This window comes from Peromyscus maniculatus, chromosome X (genome assembly GCF_049852395.1).
Source record: "Peromyscus maniculatus bairdii isolate BWxNUB_F1_BW_parent chromosome X, HU_Pman_BW_mat_3.1, whole genome shotgun sequence".
In the NCBI taxonomy this organism is placed as follows: Eukaryota; Metazoa; Chordata; class Mammalia; order Rodentia; family Cricetidae; genus Peromyscus; species Peromyscus maniculatus.
The window spans coordinates 2,660,571-2,680,959 of NC_134875.1; positions in this window are offsets into that span (position 1 = coordinate 2,660,571).

Consider the following 20,389-nt stretch of genomic DNA (forward strand, 5'->3'; position numbering starts at 1 on the left):
AGAATTCTGGGAACAGGAAGGCTGAGCCAGGAGACACCAGCCTGCTGCCCAGGGAGCAGCATGTAAAGGCAACAGGTAAAGCCATGGAACATGTGGCAACATATAGATTAACAGAAATGGGCTGAGTTTAAGTGTAAGATCTAGTCAGTAGTTAGCCTAAGCTAATGGCCCATCAGTTTAATTAATATAAATTTCTGAGTGATTATTTTATAAGTGGTTGCGGGGTCCATGGTGCTGGGCAGGACTGGAGAAAACTCCAGCTACACTTGTGTGCCTGTCTAGTTTGTAATTAATGTTTAAAAATGACAATAAAAATTGCAAAGGAACAAACTCTAGCCAGTGCAAGAAATATCAGAGTAAAGAACTCAGAAATTGGAGAGTCACAGACACAATATGTTTATGTACTGAACTAATATTCAGCAACAGAGTAACCATACACTGAATGGTACTACAGGGCAGAGTGTAAGTGTCAAATGTCATGGAAATATAATGTAACAAAAATCAGAGGTCTGATGTTATAGAAAAGAAGTGTATGTACAATTTTTTCTTCACCTATAATTCAAGGCATTTTTACACATTGTTCCAGAACATGCAAGTAAGCATAACATTTCAAACTGTGTAACATTTTCGTAGTTTGATTCTTTACCCTTTAGGAACTAACACTTCTTGTAGGTCAATAGTTCTTTCAGTTGTATTTAAATTCATTTCTGTTTATACATAAATGAGTATAAAATTTTCAGTTAAACACAGTACATGTCTCCCCACTCCCATCTCTATACACTCTCACACAGTAATCAGAGTTTATTTGGCAGTAATTCAAAGAACCCTAAACATCACCATTTTAATTTGTACCATTTCATGGTCATTAGAATATTTACAAAATTCTAAGACCACCACCATTAATGTACATATATTTTTACAACCCCAAAAGAAATCCTCTTCCTTTAGTAGTCGTTGCCCATGTATCTTTCAGCAAGTCACTTTCCAATTCTTCTGGCTCCAGCCACTGGCAGCCACCCATCTGCTCTCTGACTTTAGGATTCACCTATTCTAAAGTTTCAAAGAAATGGAATCCGGTACTTGTGTGTTTGACTGCACTCATTTGGTGCATTGTATAACTCCACCAGGAGTAGTTTCACCTGCCCACTCCTGTATCTGTCTACTTTGTGACTTGGGCACTCTGGGCTCTGGGCTTATGTTAGTGGCAGGTACTGCTGGGTGCTAGGCTTTGGAGTGGATTTCATACCATCTTTGGACTTTTCTGTAATATATAACTGCTTCCAGTGGGCACCAGCTCTCTGTCCTTTCCTTGCTACTTGTCTCATCTTGATTTCTCTCTCTACCTCAGCTATTGCCTCAAGAAGTATTTGCTGTGCTCTTGTTTGCAGGGCCACACACTGGAGGTATAGGCCTAGGCCACAGGGCAAAGGAACATGGGAAGAAATGGTGGGTGGGTGGAAACTAAGGGGTGAAGATAATGGGTGTTCCTGACAGACTTGCCAGGGCCCTGATTAGAGCCTGACTGCGAGGAAAAGGTGGGTATTGTGGATAAGGCTAAGGTATCCAATTTGAGCAATTGGGATTCTATGAGAGGAAAGGACTTGGGGTTGGGGGAGGAGAGGAAGTCATTGGACTGGAAGTCAAATGCATACAAGCACAGGTTATTTCTCCTGTGGGTGGCCTTTTCTAGGGCCCTTTTGGCTCTACCTTATGTCTACTGGGATGGACTAGGATTTTCTGCCATTCTAGCTTCTTCTATTCTTGCTTCAGGTGACTTGCGCAAATGCCTGGGAAGAAGCCTGAGGATATGTGTGGTGTGTATATAAGGAAAGCATCAGACTCCAGTCCTGTCAATCTGCCCTTGGCTCATGTGATTTGCATGTGTGTGTGAGCTATACTCATATATGTGTGTTTGTGTCTCAGTGTTTTTTTATGTACGCACATACATGTGTACCTTCCTTATAGTAAAAGCCAGGATGATAGAGAACATCCAGGAGGGCAGAAGTATTGCCCACTCCTTCCCTAGTAGCTCCCAGTAAGCAATAGGAGGATGCGGTGAGCCCTGGCCACTTTCAACAGCGGCGAGAGCTTGTCCTGCCTCAGAATTTTTCACCATAGAAAGAGGTGCTGAGAATTCCTCCATTCTTGCTCTCATTTGTCTCTTTCTGCCATCTTCTCTCCCTTCTCTCAGTTTGTGTCACGTGTATAAACAAGAAGCCCAGAGGTCCCCTGAGGAAAACTGAGACACTGCTGGGTACAAGGTAACCCTCTGTGCCTTCCAGTTATAGCTAAGAATTATCTGGCCCTTCCTGTTCCCAGAACTGTGCTGTTTCCTAGACAACAAATTTTGTGTAATCATGGTCAAGGCAACATTAATTTCTGTTCAGAATCAAGGTCACAGTATAATACCAATTCACCATAGCAACAGCAGACTACTCATCTGACATGGGAGATGAAATTGCAATGAAAACCACGTGCAAACTGCTAGCTGCCCAGAGATTCTGCACCATGAAATAGGTTTGATACAAAATTGGAAATCTGTGTCCATCAAAGGCAGAATCCCTTGTAGTTCAATATATGGTATTTACCAGACCGAGCCAGACAGGCAGATGGTGCCATTGGTAAGCAAAAATGTCACATAAAAGGCTTTAATTAATTCCATAAATCCATACTGGAACAGTTCTTGGTGTAAACAAGTCATGCACAAACTCTGAATCAATGTAAGTGTTCATCAACTGCTGTGCTTGCTGTGTGACCAAGTCAGTCACCTTCCTTTCCTGGGGCTTAAATCAATAATTCTGACTAACAGGGGATCTAGAACAAAACCTTGTAGTTTAATATGTGATCTTCCTAATTTCATAGCCTCAAGCAAATTTTGTGTTACCTTAGCATGTGCCTCTTTGGTTCCGAGATGAGGTGTGTGTGTGTGTGGGTGGGTGAAATAGTAGTGACTCGTCGGTGCTGAAATAGTTGGGTCTGGAATCTTAACATGGGAAAAGAGTCTCCAAACAGCATTCACCAACCAAAGGCAGGCTGCTTGGGATGAGGGTGGTAAGGAGAAGCTTGTAGGGCAAGGGCTTCATGAAGGTGAACATCACCTCACACCACCTCTTCTGTGTATCTCCAGTCCCCCCATCAGAGTGAGAAGGTCCTATTGTTGACACATAGGAGAAAAATATTTGAATGTCAGTTTCACATCTACCTTTCAGGTGACAATAGGTCCTTGAGGGGGCATTACCAGAAGATTAATCTTAAGAAGAATGGCTCTATTATGTTTGTCACTAAGTATACAGCCACAAAGGAGGCAGAAATAATTTGCTGCTTCCTCACATTTCTTTGAGGCCCAAGAAGCTGGCCAACATAGTTTGTCAAAAGAAACAACAGCCTAACAAGCTTTCCACTGGCCACAGTGTTGAGACTCAATCAAAGAGTCCCTCCTGCCAGAGAACTTCCCTCTTGTAAGTCTCTTCAAAGACTCTCCTGTCTTAACTTAGTGACTTCTGGTGAACTTGATGGCTATCTTGTTCTTATCTTCTGGACCAAGAACCTCCCTGGGTGTGTGGGGTGGGAAGTACTCTGGGAGCCCAGCTAACCTCTTTTCTACCTACAGGAACTGTTTTTGAGGCCCTACTTGATGGATTTTACTTAATCCCTCAAGGTTGAGAACTAGCTCTTATCTCTAGATGAGCTGAAACACTGGAAGTGGGAGAGTGGTGATGAGGAGAGTTGTCTTCCATTGTAGCTCAGCTGAGAAAAAAACCTGTGGCCTGGACCAGAGTCACCTATCTGTGCATCTCAGCATCTCAGGGAGGCTGGGGGAAGCTCTGTGGTCACATAGGAAAAGAACTAAACTTGGCCTGTGTTGTGGTTTGAATAGGCCTCCCTAAGCATACATTTTAATGCTTAGTCATCAGGGAGTGGTACTACCTAGGATTAGGAGGTGTGGCCTTGTTGGAGGAAATGTGTATAACTGTTACCTATCCAGCACTGTGTCTGCCAGCATGCAGCCATGCTTCCCACCATGATGATAAAAGACTAAACCTCTGAAAGTGTAAGCAAGGCCCAGTTAAATGCTTCCTTTTGTAAGGTGTTGTAGAATATTATTTTAAGATGTGTTACATTTATTTATGCTGTGGAACATTTGTTTAATGATGCAAAAATGTGTTGCATTCTTTTATGTTGCATTTGTTTAACTCTGTGAAGCTGTGTTACTTTGCCTGTCTAAAACACCTGGTGGTCTAATAAAGAGCTGAACAGCCAAGAGTAAGGCAAGAGAAAGGAGAGGCAGGGCTGGTAGGCAGAGAGAAGAAATAGAAGGAGAAATTTGGGGGGAGAAGAAGAAGAGCAAGAGGGATCAAGGAGGACATCAGGGGCCAGTCACTCAGCTACATAGCCAGCCATGGAGTAAGAGTGAAAGTAAGATATATAGAAGTAAGAGAATGGGAAAAGCCCAGAGGCAAAAGGTAGATGTGATAACTTAAGTTAAGAAAAGCTGGTAAGAAACAACCCAAGCTAACAGTCTGGGCATTTATAAGCAATAAGTCTCTCCATGTGTGTTTACTTGGGAGCTTGGTGGCAGGACCCCAATGAGCCAAAGAGCCCAAAAAGTAAAAAACAAACAAACAAACAAAACAAACAAACAAACAAAAAAACAACAGCAATAAGAGTTGCCGGGGTCATGGTATCTCTTCACAGCAATAGAACTTTAAGGTAGCCTGCCAGGAAATGTACTGCTTTAGTTACCAATTTTCCTAAACTTACATTCTGTTTGGATCTCATAGTTCAAGGAAATTCCAGAAGCATTTTGTTGCAGTGTCTGTGTGAGACATGTTTTCTTACCTCACCTAATTTTTTCTTTACAAAGTCACCTCATTCACCAAATCACTGAGTTTCCTAGGTTGGTCTAGGTTTAACTGGGCAGATAAAGGTCTAGAGAGTTCAGGAATGCGTGAAGAGGTCATTAGAAAATAACTGAAAAACAGGGCTGGGGTAATGGCTCAGCCAGTAAAGTGTGGTGATATTATGTTCTCCAATATATCATGCACCCTAATAAACTTATCTGGGGTCAGAGAACAGAACAGCCACTAGATACAAAGACTAGAAAATGGTGGCACTCACACCTTTAATCCTAGCATTCCAGAGATAGAAATCCCTCTGGATCTTTGTGAGTTCAAGGCCACATTGGAAACCACCAGGCATGGTGGCACATGCCTTTAATTTCAGGAAATGATGGCAGGAAGCAGAAAGGTATATAAGGCGTGAAAACCAGGAACTCATTTTTGTTAAGCTTTTAGGCCTTTAGCAGCAGTTCAGCTGAGATCCATTCAGATGAGGACACAGAAGCTTCCAGTCTGAGGAAACAGGATCAGCTGAGGAACTGGAGAGGTGAGGTAGCTGTGGCTTGTTCTGCTTCTCTGATCTTCCAGCTTCACCCCAATATCTGGCTCCAGGTTTGTTTTTATTAATAAGACCTTTTAAGATTTGTGTTACAGTAAAGTGCTTGGCTTGCAAGCATGAGGACTTTACCTCAATCCCTGAATTCAGTGTAAAAAGCCAGATGTGGTGGGACACACTTATAATCCAAGTGTGGTAGTTTGAATAAAAATGATCCCCATAGGCTTATGTATTTGAATGTTGGTCATCAGAGAGTGTCACTATTAGGAGGTGTGGCCTTATTGGAGGAAGTGTGTCACTGAGGGGGGGCTTTGTGGTTTCAGAAACCCAAGCCAGGCCCAGTGTTGCTCGCTTCCTGCTGCCTGTGGATTCTGATGTAGAACTCCCAGCTCCTTCTCCAGCACCATGTCTGACTGCATGCCACCATGCTTCCTGTCATGATGACAATGGACTAAACCTCTGAACTGTAAGCCAGCCCCAATTAAATGTTTTCTTTTGTAAGAGTACCCTGAGCTGAGGCGGTGGTGGTGCACACCTTTAATTCCAGAACTCAGGAGGCAGAGATCCTCAGATATCTGTGAGTTTGAGGACAGCATAGTCTACAGAGCTAGTTCCAGGACAGTCAAGGCTACACAAAGAAACCCTGTCTCAAAAACCAAAACCAAAACCAAAACCAAAACCAAAACCAAAACCAAAACCAAAACCAAACAGAGAGATGCTCTAGTCTCCTTGTCTTTTCATAGCACTAGAACACTGACTAAGGCACCCAGCAATGGGAGGCAGAGGCAGATGGATCTCTGGGGCTCCTAGCCAGCCTAGCCTACATGGTAAATTCAAGGCCAGTGAGTAATTTGCTCTCATTTTTTAAAAGGTAGATAGTGACTGATTGTTTTCTGCCTTTCACCTGCTTTCACATCTGTGTGCAAGTGCACAAACAGGAAAAAAGAATGTTGAACAAACAACATAAAGATTCCTAGGGGTAGTACACTCTTAGCAATTGATCTTTAATCTGAGACTGGAACATGGATTTCTGTCCCTTTGTCATATCCCTGAGATAGTCAATTAGCTTCTAATGAGGAAAGATATATTACAACCTGCAAGGAGGTTCAGCAGTTGAAGGCACCTGCTACCAACCTGACCTAAGTTCATTTCCAGAGACCCACATGGTGGAAGAAAGCCAGATCACACAAGTTGTCTTCTGACCATTATATGTGCATGTGCACACATACAATAATGTAAATTTCAAAAAGATGTACCTTTGCTCATGTTTTTAGAAATTTCGGTCTTTGATTATTTGGCCCTGTTGACTAAGCCTGAAGTGAGTGTATCATCATGACAAGTAGTGCATGGAGGAGCAATGCTTCTTACTTTGTGGGAACTAAGAAGCAAAGAAACAGAAAGTAAGGAGCCAGGGTCCAAGAGCCTCTTCAATGTCATACTCAAAATGACCAAACTTTCTCTAAGTAGGTTTCACTTCCTAAAGTACACACACACACACACACACACACACACACACACACACACACACACACACACACACCATCATGAGGGACATTTAAGATTTCTGTGGGTTGGAGAGATGGCTCAGCTGTTAAGAGCACTTATTTAGGGCCCTAATACCTGGACTTGGAAGGAAAAAATCTTTCCTAAGCCTCTCCTACTTCCCCTTTGCTCTGTTCATGGGAATTCTTTACTGCCATCTTATCTTCAAGGGCATCTCCTCTCCTCCTGGTAACTAACCATGAGGCTCTTCCCACTCAAAATTAGACTCTTCAATTCCTCAGGCTTGCCTTCTCAAATGGCATCCCCTGCTCAGACTCAGGGATGCCACTAAGCCTCACTGTCTTATTTTTAACTGCAGTATAGCTTGACCTCAAAACAATCTTGACAATCAGTCTCAATGGCCAAAACATGGCACATTCTTCTTCCAAATTCTGACTGATCTTGACAAATTCTACTAACACAATGGCAAGTGGTCTAAAAATCCTTCTATCCAAGCCTTTGCTCTCTGCTCTCTTCCCTCTCTCTGTTTCTCCTGTCATATTCATCAGATTCTCTTGGCAGAGGCCAAACCTCCTCCCAAGGCTGACTAGAACCTGGAACCCTTGGCTTTTGACTTTGATATAGAGAATACAGCTTCCCCACAAGCACCTCTTCAGTCTGACCTTCCCACACCATCCCAGTCTTACCCACTCTCATGCAGCTCCACTCCCTTACACTGACTTAACCTTACCTTCTCTTTTTTTCTTCTTTTTTTTCTACACAGGGTTTCTCTGTGTAGCTTTTCACCTTTTCTGTAACTCTGTAGCCTAGGCTGTTCTTGAACTCACAGAGATCCACTGCCTCTGCCTCCTGAGTGCTGGGATTAAAGGCATGCGCCACCACTGCCTGGCTCTACCTTCTCTTTTTTCATTACCCTCAAGGCTCATAATTGCTTCTGAATAGATGGTCTTTATGCCCCCAGGGAAATGGCAGGCCCTAGTAGCATATTCCACTTACACGTTTCCCACTTTTTTTTTTTTTTTTGCTGATCTCTCCTAGGTAGAAAAGTGCCTCAGTTCCTTCTATAATGAGCCTTCTAACTTCATCAAGGAATTAAGGTAGTTCAGTCAGACCTATACCCTCACCTGACATGGCCTCTATGTGTCATTTTTTCTATTACTTCTTCAACTCACCCTCTATGCTAAGGGAGAATGTTTTGCTCTTCTCGGGGCTATACACAAATGACAGTGGGCTGTGGCCCTCCTGATCATTACTGGAATAAGTTTGACAGCTTCAGTAGCTGATATGGGACTGGCTGTGGGAGATGGTGGTAGTGCTGGACCGTAGTTGGCAGACACTATCCAGGAGTTGACCTCAGCCCTACAACTGCTCCAAAACCAGCTCGCCTTCCTAGCCTTACTGGTCCTACAAAACTAAAGAGCTTTTGATTTGCTGGCCACCAAAAAGGGGGAGCACCTGTCTTTTCTTCCATGACCAATGTTGCTATTATATAATCAATCTGGCCAAGTGGAAGAGAGGATTAACAAACTTACATAAATTGGCTCTCAAATGACAGCCTCCAGGGGCCAACTCCAATGCAAGACTCTCCTTTTGGTTTCCCTTGAGCCCCTTGGTCCTTCCTCTTCTTGGCTAAATAATATCCATATGTCTTATTGAATATTATTGCTTCCTGTCTCTTCATGTTCTTTCAGGAGAAAATTAGTAAAATAACCCAATGGTCAGTTAAACCAGATGCTTCTGATGGGATTTCCTAGGTCTCCTACCATCATCTGCCAGCTTGAGCTCCAGCTTTGGACCAGTATTCCAGACTCCTATTTTACCCCTAATGATGTCCCCATTCTGCCCCGGCCAGCAGGGCTTCAATGTGGTTCTAGACCACCCTAAGGATGGAATGATAGAGACAGGAGATACAAAAGAAGTACACCAAGTCAAGATTCTGATCAAGGTACAACTTTATTTTTCTCCAGGAGGGTTTATATAGTTTCTGCAGGGTGGGGGGAGCAAGAAGCTGTTATCTGCATAAGGTGGGGCAAGCTAACAGGATGTTTGTACAGGATGTTTACAGGGTGAAAGGGTCAAGGGCTCTGACTCAATGTCCTGTTGCTAGGCAACCTGACTGTAAAATAATCTAGTTTCCTGTCTTATGGGGGTCTGTATTTTTCCACTAACTAGAGATTCTATCCTTGTCCCTGACACCACTCAGCATTAAGTAGCCAGAGGACTACTGACATCACATATCATCTACAAAAATCTGGAATGTTAGGTCACAAAGCGGGCCCCCAAATGGCAGTGCTGCTGACAATGTCCTAAGATGAGAGCCCAGACCCAATCCAGTCCAGATTCTTACTGGGTATGGTGGTTTGAATAAGAATGGCCAACATAGGCTCATATATTTGAATGTTTAGTCACCAGGGAATAAAACTATTTGAGAAGGATTAGGAAGTGGGGCCTTTTGGAATAGGCATGACCTTGTTGAAGGATGTGTGTCACTAGGGGTGGGCTTTGAAGTTTCAAAAGTACTTTCCAGGCCTAGTCTCTCTCTCTGTCTCTGCCCATGGATCAGGATGTAACTCAGCTATTGCTCCAGTGCCATGAGTGCTGTCATGCTCCTGCCATGTCTTCACCATGACAGTAATGGACTAACCCTCTAAAACTGTAAGTAAGCCGCCAATCAAATGCTTTTTCTTCTCAGAGTTTCATTGGTCTTAGTGTCTCTTCATAGCAGTAGAACAGTGGCTTAGACACCAGGTAAACAAGGATTCTAAACTCATCATTCTTCAGAAATATTGTGAGGCAAGTTTCTGTTTGCCAGGAAAGCCACCCTTCTCTACTCCCAATGGTCAACTACCTTTGGCAAAGTGCATCTAGTTCCTGATTAACAAACAGGGAAATAAGAGTTAAAACTTCTCATCTAGAAAAGTTTTGGAATGATGCTTCTGTTATCACACCATGGATCTCACCTGAAAACATTTGGGACCCATCTTTATGGATGAGGGTCCTCTTTTTAATTAGGAAATGGGAAGTGCAGGAAGGAACCACTCCCCCAGTCGGCCTTTGTCCCAATTCTTTTGGGAATCATAGTATGTATAAAATCAGGTACTACAGAGGAGGTCCTCTGGTCCTTTAATGACCATTGTATGGAACAAAAATCCTCCTCACTCTCCCTCACCTCTCCCAAGACTTATGAGGAACATATCTCAGATGGGGAAGAGAACATTCCACAGACAAATCCACCTCCCCCAAAGAAACCACCCAGGAAATCCGTCTTTAAGAATGATGAACCACAATGTACTGTTTACCCCTGGGGAGACTTATAGGATACACCATACCCTCTGCTCCTCATTGCCCCTCAGGGATAACTGAGACCACCAAGCAGGACACTTCTCAGCTTAAATTCTCCAGTTATCACCCAAACAATCCTTTTGCATTCCCAGTTAATGTTGGACCCAATGCAGCTGCTCAACCATGGGTTCCTACCTCTCTAGCTGATCCTTCCTTGATCTATGAGGCTGCCAATTAGTTAGGCTCTGAGTCCTCCTATTTTGAGCAAGTACTAAGACAAATGAATGCACAAATGGAAAAGATGGGGTCCCTTCAGGCAGTGCTACCGCACCCAGGTGTTATTCCACAAGGAAGGCATATTCTTGTAATATATATTAAAGATTGTTTTTTCTCAATACCACTGGCTCCAGAGGACACAGAGTGCCTGGCATTCACTGTCTGGGAGCCCAATGTTCAAAAACCTGCTTCCCATTATCATTGCACATTGTTATCACAAGGTATGAAAAACAGTCCAATCATCTGCCAGTTATATGTTCAACAGGCCTTGGCTAGGGTCCCTGATGAGGTATTAATGATTCACTATATGGATAATATCCTGTTGGCCCACTCAAGCAGACATAGACTTCAGGAGTTATTGCCCTGGCTCCTTTAGGACTTAGGAGCCCTTCACCTCAAGGTGGCCCCAGAAAAGATACAATGGTTTCCCTCATTTGCCTTCTTGGGTTACCAAATTGGCCAAGCCATCCAACCCCTCGATGCCTCTATACTAATACAAGAGTCCTACTTCCTTACATACCTCCAGGAACTCTGTGGCACTACTAATTTGCTCAAACAATTTCCTCAATTCCCAATGAAGACACCAGACAATTGTTCTCCCTTCTTGAGGGGCATTCCTCCCCCTTTGCAAAAATGCGGTTGATGGAGGGGGCTAGGGATCTCTTAAAGAAGGCTAGTAAACTTGCCTATAACACCTTCCTGAAGAGACATGATCCATATGTTTCACTGATAACCCTAGTCCTTTGGACTAAGGGTGGCATATTGGGAGCACTGTGGCAATCAGGCCCCTGAATCTGGATACATCTATCACATTCTGAGCTATCCTAGAACACCTTGAAGTTTGATATTGCCTTTGGGATAGGGATTAAAGCAAGAGCAAATACTAGGAGAATCATGAGTCACAAACCAGACAAGATTGTCCTCCCCTTCTCCCTCCAAAATACCCAGGCCTTATGGGTGACTTTCTTCCCTTCCAAAAATTGATGACAGGTTTTCTAGGAACCCTGGATAACCACTTTCCCCAAGATGAATGTTTGTCAGCCTTGCTACTTCTTGAGTTAACTTTAAGCCCATATGCTAATCCCTCAAATGTCCCTTTTCCTCAAGCAGCTATAGCTTTTACAGATGCCAGTAGAATGAACTTCAGCCTAATAATCACAATGTCCAATAGCAAAGAAATAACTCACACCCAACTCAACCCATGCTCCATCCAAATGGGAGAACTCCTGGCCATCCTTAAAGTACTGGAGTTGAGCCAGTCAGTGCCCATAAACATTTTTTTCAGACAGCTGATATGTGATTTGCTGTTGTCCTTTGCAAAACTAAAAACCCTTAGATATCCCATCTCCGTGGCCATGAAAGACATTCTAGAGAATAGGAGGCATTCTTGGTATATAACACATATCTGATCTCATTTGGGGCTGCCAGGAATGCTTGCTTTAGGTTGACAAGCTCATCATGACAGTAAACCTGCCCCTATTGGAACAGGCTAGACTACATCAAGAATTTAATTTGTCCCCTCATAACTTGCACAAATTTCTGCCCAAACTACCCATAGCACAATGCAAACATCTAACCCAGACCTGCACCACTTGTTCCCCTTTAGCTCCCTTAGGACCATTGAATAAACAAGGTGTCAACCCCAGGGGCCTTGTTCCCAATTCACTCAGGAAAATGGATGTTACCCACCATTCCCCCTTTGACAATTTTAAATACATAGATGTGATAGTGAACACATGCTCCTCATTTACCTGTGCCCTAGCACCATCAGGGGTAAAAGCATCACAGGCCATCAAGGCATTAAAATAGCTATAATGATCATGGGAGTGCCTTGGACCATAGAGATAGACAACAGTCCCGCATATACCTCTCAGCAGTTCAAGGATTTCCTAAAGGACTGGAATATTGACAATACCACAGGTATTCCATATAACCCACAAGGACAAGTGATAGTAGAAAGGACAACTCATTCCTTAAAAGAAAATCTACACAAATTTAAAAAAAAAAACTAAGAGGGACCCACATTTGGCATTGGTAGAAGTTCTGTTTAAGAGAAATTTCCTATCATTTGATGATAAAGGCCTGAATCCAGCATGTAACCATTGGGCCTCCCTCTCTAAAGAGACACTGCTCCCCCAATCAGAAGTAAAGACCCTCTATCCAATGCCTGGCAACCTCCCACTTCCTTGTTAACACAGGGATGAGGCTTATGTTTTCCCACAAGATCAAATGAAGCCAATATGGATGCCAATCAAAGACATATGACCTGCTATGGATCAAGAAAATCTTGAGGAGGACCTCCACCTTTGCTGACAGTCCTGTTACTGATCCTGCCAATGATTGCTCAGGCCAAAGATCATTGGGCATTAGTCCCTGCCCCACCTATCCCAGTGCCTGTTGTGATAACTGCCCCTACTTTCCTGGGAATTTATACAACTAACAAAATTTTGGGCCTTCCTTATGCTTCATTTCAAGGTTCTTTTAATTATTCATTTGGATTTTATGATTTAGCAGAAATCCTTTGCTTTGATGCACACCATAGGGTGAATGTTTCTGGGTACATCCCTTTTTCCTCTTACATTACAGAAGATTTTAAGGGACTACAAGGCATAATTGAAAGAATGACTTGATTTATACAGGGTATCAAAATAATGGGCCCCACTATTGAGAAAAAAGGAAAAAAATCACTGAAGGCATTCAGCAACCATTTGACTCCTTTTGTCTAAATCCCGGGGAATATACCACCAAGATTGAAATACCTATTAACTGCGATCATTGCCTTCCCAATTTTGTACCCCACCCTATTTACAGAAAGGCTAACATGGGGCTTTGGTTCCAGACACCAGAGAATAGTGAGGCTCCACCATCTATGAACTGTAGCACACCAAAAACTACTGATGGTTTCTTCATGAGAAGAGTAAAAAAAAAAAACTGTTTGGGGCCTGTCCTCTATGTGGTCCCCATGCCTGCATGGATTTAAGGCCCTTTCTGTTTATAAGAGGAGGCACTTATTTAAATGATGATTATATCTTTTTATACTATGATACCATCTCTGCTTCTGACAGAGTTACAAATGATCTCTGTGTTATCATGCAAAAGCATTTTGCCCTTTCTGCCACCCCTGTATGCATAAAGACCCCTTTTTTATTTATCTTAACCAATGCCAATGCTAAATTGCATTTGAGACCTTTGTAAGTTGGGACCCTGTTGGAATCCTGAGGAGGCCTCATGGGCAGTGGTGGTGCACCTCCCCACCTTCATTTGGGTACCTTTGACCAATGTAACACATTTCCTTAGGGTAGAATTGATGGAACAAACCAGAATAAAAAGAGACTTTGGTATAACAGCAGTCATAGTGGCTGCTATTTTGCTTGCTGTGGCTGGTGGGGCACCAGCCACAGCCTCCCTGGTTCAAATGGGAGCCACCACCTCTACATTTAATATGGCCAAAGAAGAATCAGCCTGAGCATTAAGCACTAAACAGCTGATTAGTTCCCATTTCCAGTCAGCTATACTCAATGTACAGCAACAACTAGATTTATTGGATGAAGAAATCCAGACATTAAGATGGCTGGTAAGAGGAAACTGTGATCTCCAATTTTCCTCCTTTTGTTTAATCCCTTACCCAGTCTTGAATATAATACAAGCCAGGAATCAGTTAAGGGAAATCATGTGACCGTGGAGCAAAGAATTCTTAAACCTTATGGTACAACTCTCTACTGAAATCTTTTTTTTTTTTTTTTTTTTTTTTGGTTTTTCGAGACAGGGTTTCTCTGTGTAGCTTTGCGCCTTTCCTGGGACTCACTTGGTAGCCCAGGCTGGCCTCGAACTCACAGAGATCCGCCTGGCTCTGCCTCCCGAGTGCTGGGATTAAAGGCGTGCGCCACCACCGCCCGGCCTACTGAAATCTTAAGGCTGAACACAACTGTGAAACCACTGGAGGTGTCTACAACATTCTTTGCTCAAATTTGGGATTACATAAAATCAATCCTGACCCTTCAAAAATTATAAAACAGGGAATGATAGGGGGAATGGTACTCTTAATAATTCTATTGTTTAAGTGTATCCTACAGTATGTTTCCTGGCAGTGCCACATCAACAAAATGACCCTACAACTGCAAATGGCTCTGGAACACCCTAATTATGCCCCCCCAAGGAAGTAATAAGAGCCTGGTTCATGGAAATCGTGATGCCTCTGTCCGATGCATCTGTCTAATGCTCTAACACCATAGGCATTCTCCGGGGACCCACCCTTCCAGGGCTGGTAGTCAACAACAGGTAAGAACCTGTCAGGTAGGCCAACCTAAGACAATCACAGTCCAAATGCTGGGGGTCCCTGAGGTGGGGACAACAATATTAGAGCAAATAACTCTAATTACCACTAGCAGCCACAAAATAAAATTAAAAGAGTGATATGAGGCTGGTAAGGCAGAAGCACTTGGCCACACCTTAATCAAACAATGAGCTGTGACGTGTGCAGAATACTCTGGCCAGAGAAAACCTGACCCATAAACTTCAAACAGGAACATGATGACATGCAGCTCAGAGCCAACCAAGAAATACCACAGCAGATAGGAGAAAAAGCTCACCAAAAAGCCATATATATATATATATATATATATATATATATATATATATATATATATATATATATATACCTCAGCCTTTTGTTTAATAAATGAGAGATTGGTTGTAACCTCCTGTGGTCTGTGTCATTGACTCCATGACTACTCATCCCCTATCCCCTGCCATGGGGTATCAGGGACAGCAAGACCCAAGCTGCAGCACCAGAGACAGATCAAGATGTAGAACTTTCAGTTCCTTCTTTAGCACCATGTCTGCCTGCATGCTGCCATGTCCTGCCATGATGATAATGGACTAAATCTCTGAAAATGTAAGCCATCCAATGAAATTGTTTTCCTTTATAAGAGTTGCTGTGGTCATGGTGTCTCTTCACAGCAATAGAAACCTTTACTATTGCTGTGTAACAAATTTCTACTAACTGAGGGAGTTTCATCAACACCCATCTATTTGTTCGTAGTTCTGTTGGCCAGATGTTTCAGTACTTATGTGACTTGCTTGTTTGATCAGGCCATATAACCAGAAATCAAGGTGTCACGAGGCTGCATTGCCATCTGGAGGCCTGGATAGGGGAATAATCTATATCCAAGTTAATTATAGTTTTTGGTCCAATGCCCCTCTTATGGATAAATGACTGAAGGCCATTTCCTTTGCTGGCTATTAGCAGGGTAACTCTTGGCTTTCAGAGGCCACTGACTTTATTTCCACATGGTTTTCTCCAATTTATAGTCAGGAGGAGAGTTTTTCTCTCTCTCTGAATCCCTTCCATGCCTTGAATTTCTGACTGCCTTGGTGCTGACCTTAGGATCCTGACTGAAGGGCCCATATGACTAGGTCAGGTCATTGAGGAGTGTGTCCTTATCTTCAAGTTTTCTGTGCTGTATAATATAACCCAGTCATAGAGCAAGTGGAATTCACAGTTCTGGGCCTCCCATAGGCTATGGAGAATGGATGAATAATTCTTCCAATCATAACAAGCTTCGTGTGTGTGTGTGTGTGTGTGTGTGTGTGTGTGTGTGTGTGTGTGTGTATCTCATTCTAGTTGCCAGTAGTGTATTCAGGTATGGGTATGGAATACATTTAGGCTTATGAATTTGTATGATCCTCTTTATGACCAAGAATATAAAACTATGAAATTTCTGGCTCCCTCCTGAGGCTCTAAAAATGAGCCTCTGTGAGTGAGGGGCCCTGGGTTGGCAGTGTGGGGTCAGAAACCCAAAATCAATTTCCTTGGCTTAAAGAGATCAATGGAGCACAAGGCCACACCCAGGATGCTCCAGGAAGAATCGGTTTCCTGCCCTGTGTCCCATTGATCTTCTTGGCTCTGAAGAGTGAGGGGCCCTATGAAGAGCGTCTGTGGGTGAGGGGACCTGGGTTGGCAGTGTGGGGTCAGAAACCTGAAATCAATTTCCTTGGTCTAAAGAGATCAGTGGGGCACAGGGCCATACCCAGGATGCTCCAGGCAGAATTTGTTTCCTGCCCTGTGTCCCATTGATCTTCCATACTCTGAAGAGTGAAGGGCCCTGTGATGAGCCAGGGTGAGTGAGAGACCTTGGAGCTTGGTGACTTAGAAGCAGACATTTATTGTCTACTCTTTCTCCAGGTTATGGAACTGGACTTATCTCAGGATATACTGGACTGCCATCAAGATATTATTGGCTGGGGCTCTGCTTTACCCAGTGTAATGAGTTTACATGCTGTCTTGGTTAGGTTTTACTATTGCTATGGAGAGACACCATGACCACGACAACTCTTCTAAAGAAAACATTTAATTGAGGGTGAGCATGGCAGCATGCAGGCAGACATGGTGCTGGAGTTGAGAGTTCTACATATTGTCTCAGAGGCAACAGGAACTAGAATAACTCACTGGGTGGTATCCTGAGCACAGGAAATCTCAAAGCCCACCCCTACAGTGACACATTTTCTCCAACAAGGCCATACCCACTCCAACAACCAATACCTCCTAATAGTGCCACTCCCCATGAAGCTTATGGGGACCAAATATATTCAAACTACTACACATGCCAAGGCATGCCTAAGGCCACCCAAAGCTGGAAGAATCAGGTGAACTCTTTCCTTTAGAGCCTGAGTAGGGACTATCACCTCCTGTATATTTCTATTGCCTCAAGCTGCATAGTTTGTGTTAGACAAAAATGAATGTCTAAGTGAATGAATAACCAGTGTTGATCTCTTGGAAGAGCCCAGTGAGAACCCGAGGGAAGGAAGGAGGATGATCTCCAACCCAGAGTCAAAGGCTCCAGTAGGAAGGTTTCAGGCAAGAGATCAAGTGGGATTTGGTGTTGAAAGGAAGGCTTTGAATGTCAAAAGAGAGACAGAGATGCTATGCCAAAGAGCATCCTAGCTCCCTGTGGTGGTAAGGGAGGCAGTAAAGCTAAAGAAACCTGTTTCACCTGCTTTGAACTGTTTATTGGAGTGGGCCGGATGGGACTTGGGGTGGCTATTCTTGGTTGTCAAGTTGACTACATCTGGAATCAACAAAAATGTATCACACACCTGTGAGGGATTTCTGTTTAATTTGAAGTGGGAAGATCCATTTCTAATCTGGATATTTGAATGGGAAGATCCACCTTTAATCTGGACCACATCTTCTACTGGCAGCCTATATAAGGACAGGAAAGAAGGAAACTCAGGCTCTTTGCCTGCTTGTTCTTGCCTTACTAGCAAGTCCATTCTTTCACTGGCATCAGAGGCCAGTTCTTTGGGATTCTAGCATTTACTGAAGACCAGATGAGATACCCAGCTTCATGGACTGAGCAATTACTGGATTCTTTTTTTTTTTTTTTTTTTTTTTTGGTTTTTTCGAGACAGGGTTTCTCTTGTGTAGCTTTGCGCCTTTCCTGGAACTCACTTGGTAGCCCAGGCTGGCCTCGAACTCACAGAGATCCGCCTGGCTCTGCCTCCCGAGTGCTGGGATTAAAGGCGTGCGCCACCACCGCCCGGCAATTACTGGATTCTTTAACTTTCTATTTATAGTCAGCCACTGTTGGATTAGCTGGACTGGAGCCTATAAGGCACTCTAATAAATTCCCTTTATATAGAGATAGATTCATTCTATAAATTCTGTTAATATAGAGAACCCTGACTAATACAGGCTACATTTGTCAAGGCCTCTGTGCTACTGGCTGAGAGGAAGGCTTGGAGAGGACAGCCTATAGGTCAGGTGAGCTGTGTGTGAGAAGGCAGTCACAGTGGATGCATCAGGCATTTAAAACATAATTACAAATGGTTTTAGTATATTTAAACATATTTGATGGTTTGTTTTGAGACAAGGTATCATGTGTAGACTTAGCTGGCCTGGTAATCACCATGTAGACCAGATTTCCCTGAACTCAGAGGCCTGCTTCTTACCCTAAGTGCTGAGATTAAAGACATGCACCACCACACCCAGCATATTTAATAATTTTAATTCATTTGTAATTATTATTCTTACCAAAGCCTAAATTACCTCAGCTTTGGCTAATGAGGGCCCTTTGTTTGGTTTCCAAGTCAGTTTTCTGTGACACCATCAATCTTTGGTTGTATCCTTTGTTTTGTAATACTACTATATGAAAAGATATCATACAAATTTCATTCTGCTACATAAAATCATTCTTGTCTTATACTTTCTTTCCTCTGGGGTTGAACTGCCATCCTCTTCCCAAAATTTGTACTGAAGTCCTAGTTGTCAATACCTCAGCATGTGACTGTTTGGAAACAGGGTCTTCACTGATCTCATTAGTAAAGGTAAAGCCATTCTGGAATAGGGTGTGTCCTCAGCCCAATATGACCAGTGTCTTCCTAAAAGGGAACTGTGGGCATGCATACAGTGTGAAAATAAATACAGAGATTGAGAGGAAAAGATGTTTATACAATTCAAGTATTTAAAAATGCTTTGAGTAAATCAAAGTATTTAAAGAGATTAATTTTATAAATGAAGTTTAAGCAATAATAATAATAATTAATAATAATAATAATGAAAGGCCAAGGACTTCTTGTAGTCACCATATGCACAGACCAGATTGTCTCTCACATTTCCTGGAAGAACCACAGACTTCTAGCCTTCAGAGAACAGTGAGAAAAGCTTCCTATTGTTTAAACCACTCAGTCTCATGAATATTGTTACAGCAACCTTAGACAACTAATACAATGTGTATATCTTAAATATATGACTTGGAGCTGTGAATATAGCTCAGGGGTACATTTCTTATTCAGCATGCACAAGGATAATCTCCAGTACTGAAAAAAATACCAGCAGTACAGTGCTCCATTCTCTTTTTTTACAATCCAAAAAAGTCTGATGGATATTTCATTTTTTCCCTTATTATAATCTACTTTCTCCTTTCTCAGTATGCCCAAAGATTGTTTTCCTTCTTGATACATAAGGTCTAAGAAGTTTAGTAGAATGGGTCAGTGTTGGTCATTCTGATATTCACACATTCTGCTTTTTCCTTTTTTTTTTTTTTTTTTGGTTTTTCGAGACAGGGTTTCTCTGTGTAGCTTTGCGCCTTTTCCTGGAACTCACTTGGTAGCCCAGGCTGGCCTCGAACTCACAGAGATCCGCCTGGCTCTGCCTCCCGAGTGCTGGGATTAAAGGCCTGCACCACCACTGCCCGGCCACATTCTGCTTTTAATACATAGTTTTATGTAACTTCAAATCTTTTTACTTCCAGAAAGTTTTCTTAGTTTATAATTTTTAGTTCTTGTTCTTTTAAAAAGCTTGATCCTTTATTTGTCACCTCAAGTACTAGTATTCATTCACTGTATAAAATAATGGGATTTCATCATGATACTTTTGTTTGGGTACCATGTTCTTTAACATCTTGTCACCTTGTTTTCTTCTTTAAAAGCTCAGGTCACCCATGCATCCAGTCTTTTCTGCTTATCTTTTGCATTTGTCTTTTGTTCAAAAAATATTTTCACGTATTTATCCATAATTTTGTGTTTAAGATTTTTCTCATTTTCACCTTTTACATCTTTTCACATGTATATACATTGTTTTTGTTCTTGTGTTCCTTCTAGCTTAATTTTCAATTAAAATTATTTGTAGAAATAGCACTGAATCAAAATTGATAAAAATCTATTAATATGTTAGAAAGAAAAAATTAAACACTTTAGAAAGCTCAAAGATAACAAAACATGTGGTGGTATTCTAATTGTACTGAAATGTGATTTTGATTGTATGTTAATAAATAAAGTTACCCGGGGTCAGAGCTATTAGAGCCATAGCAAGAGGGTGGCGGTGGTGGCACACGCCTTTAATCCCATAGATCTCTGTGTGTTCAGGGATACAGCCAGCATTGGAGACATATGCCTTTAAGACCCGGGGGGGCTGTACATACAGACAGTGACGAGG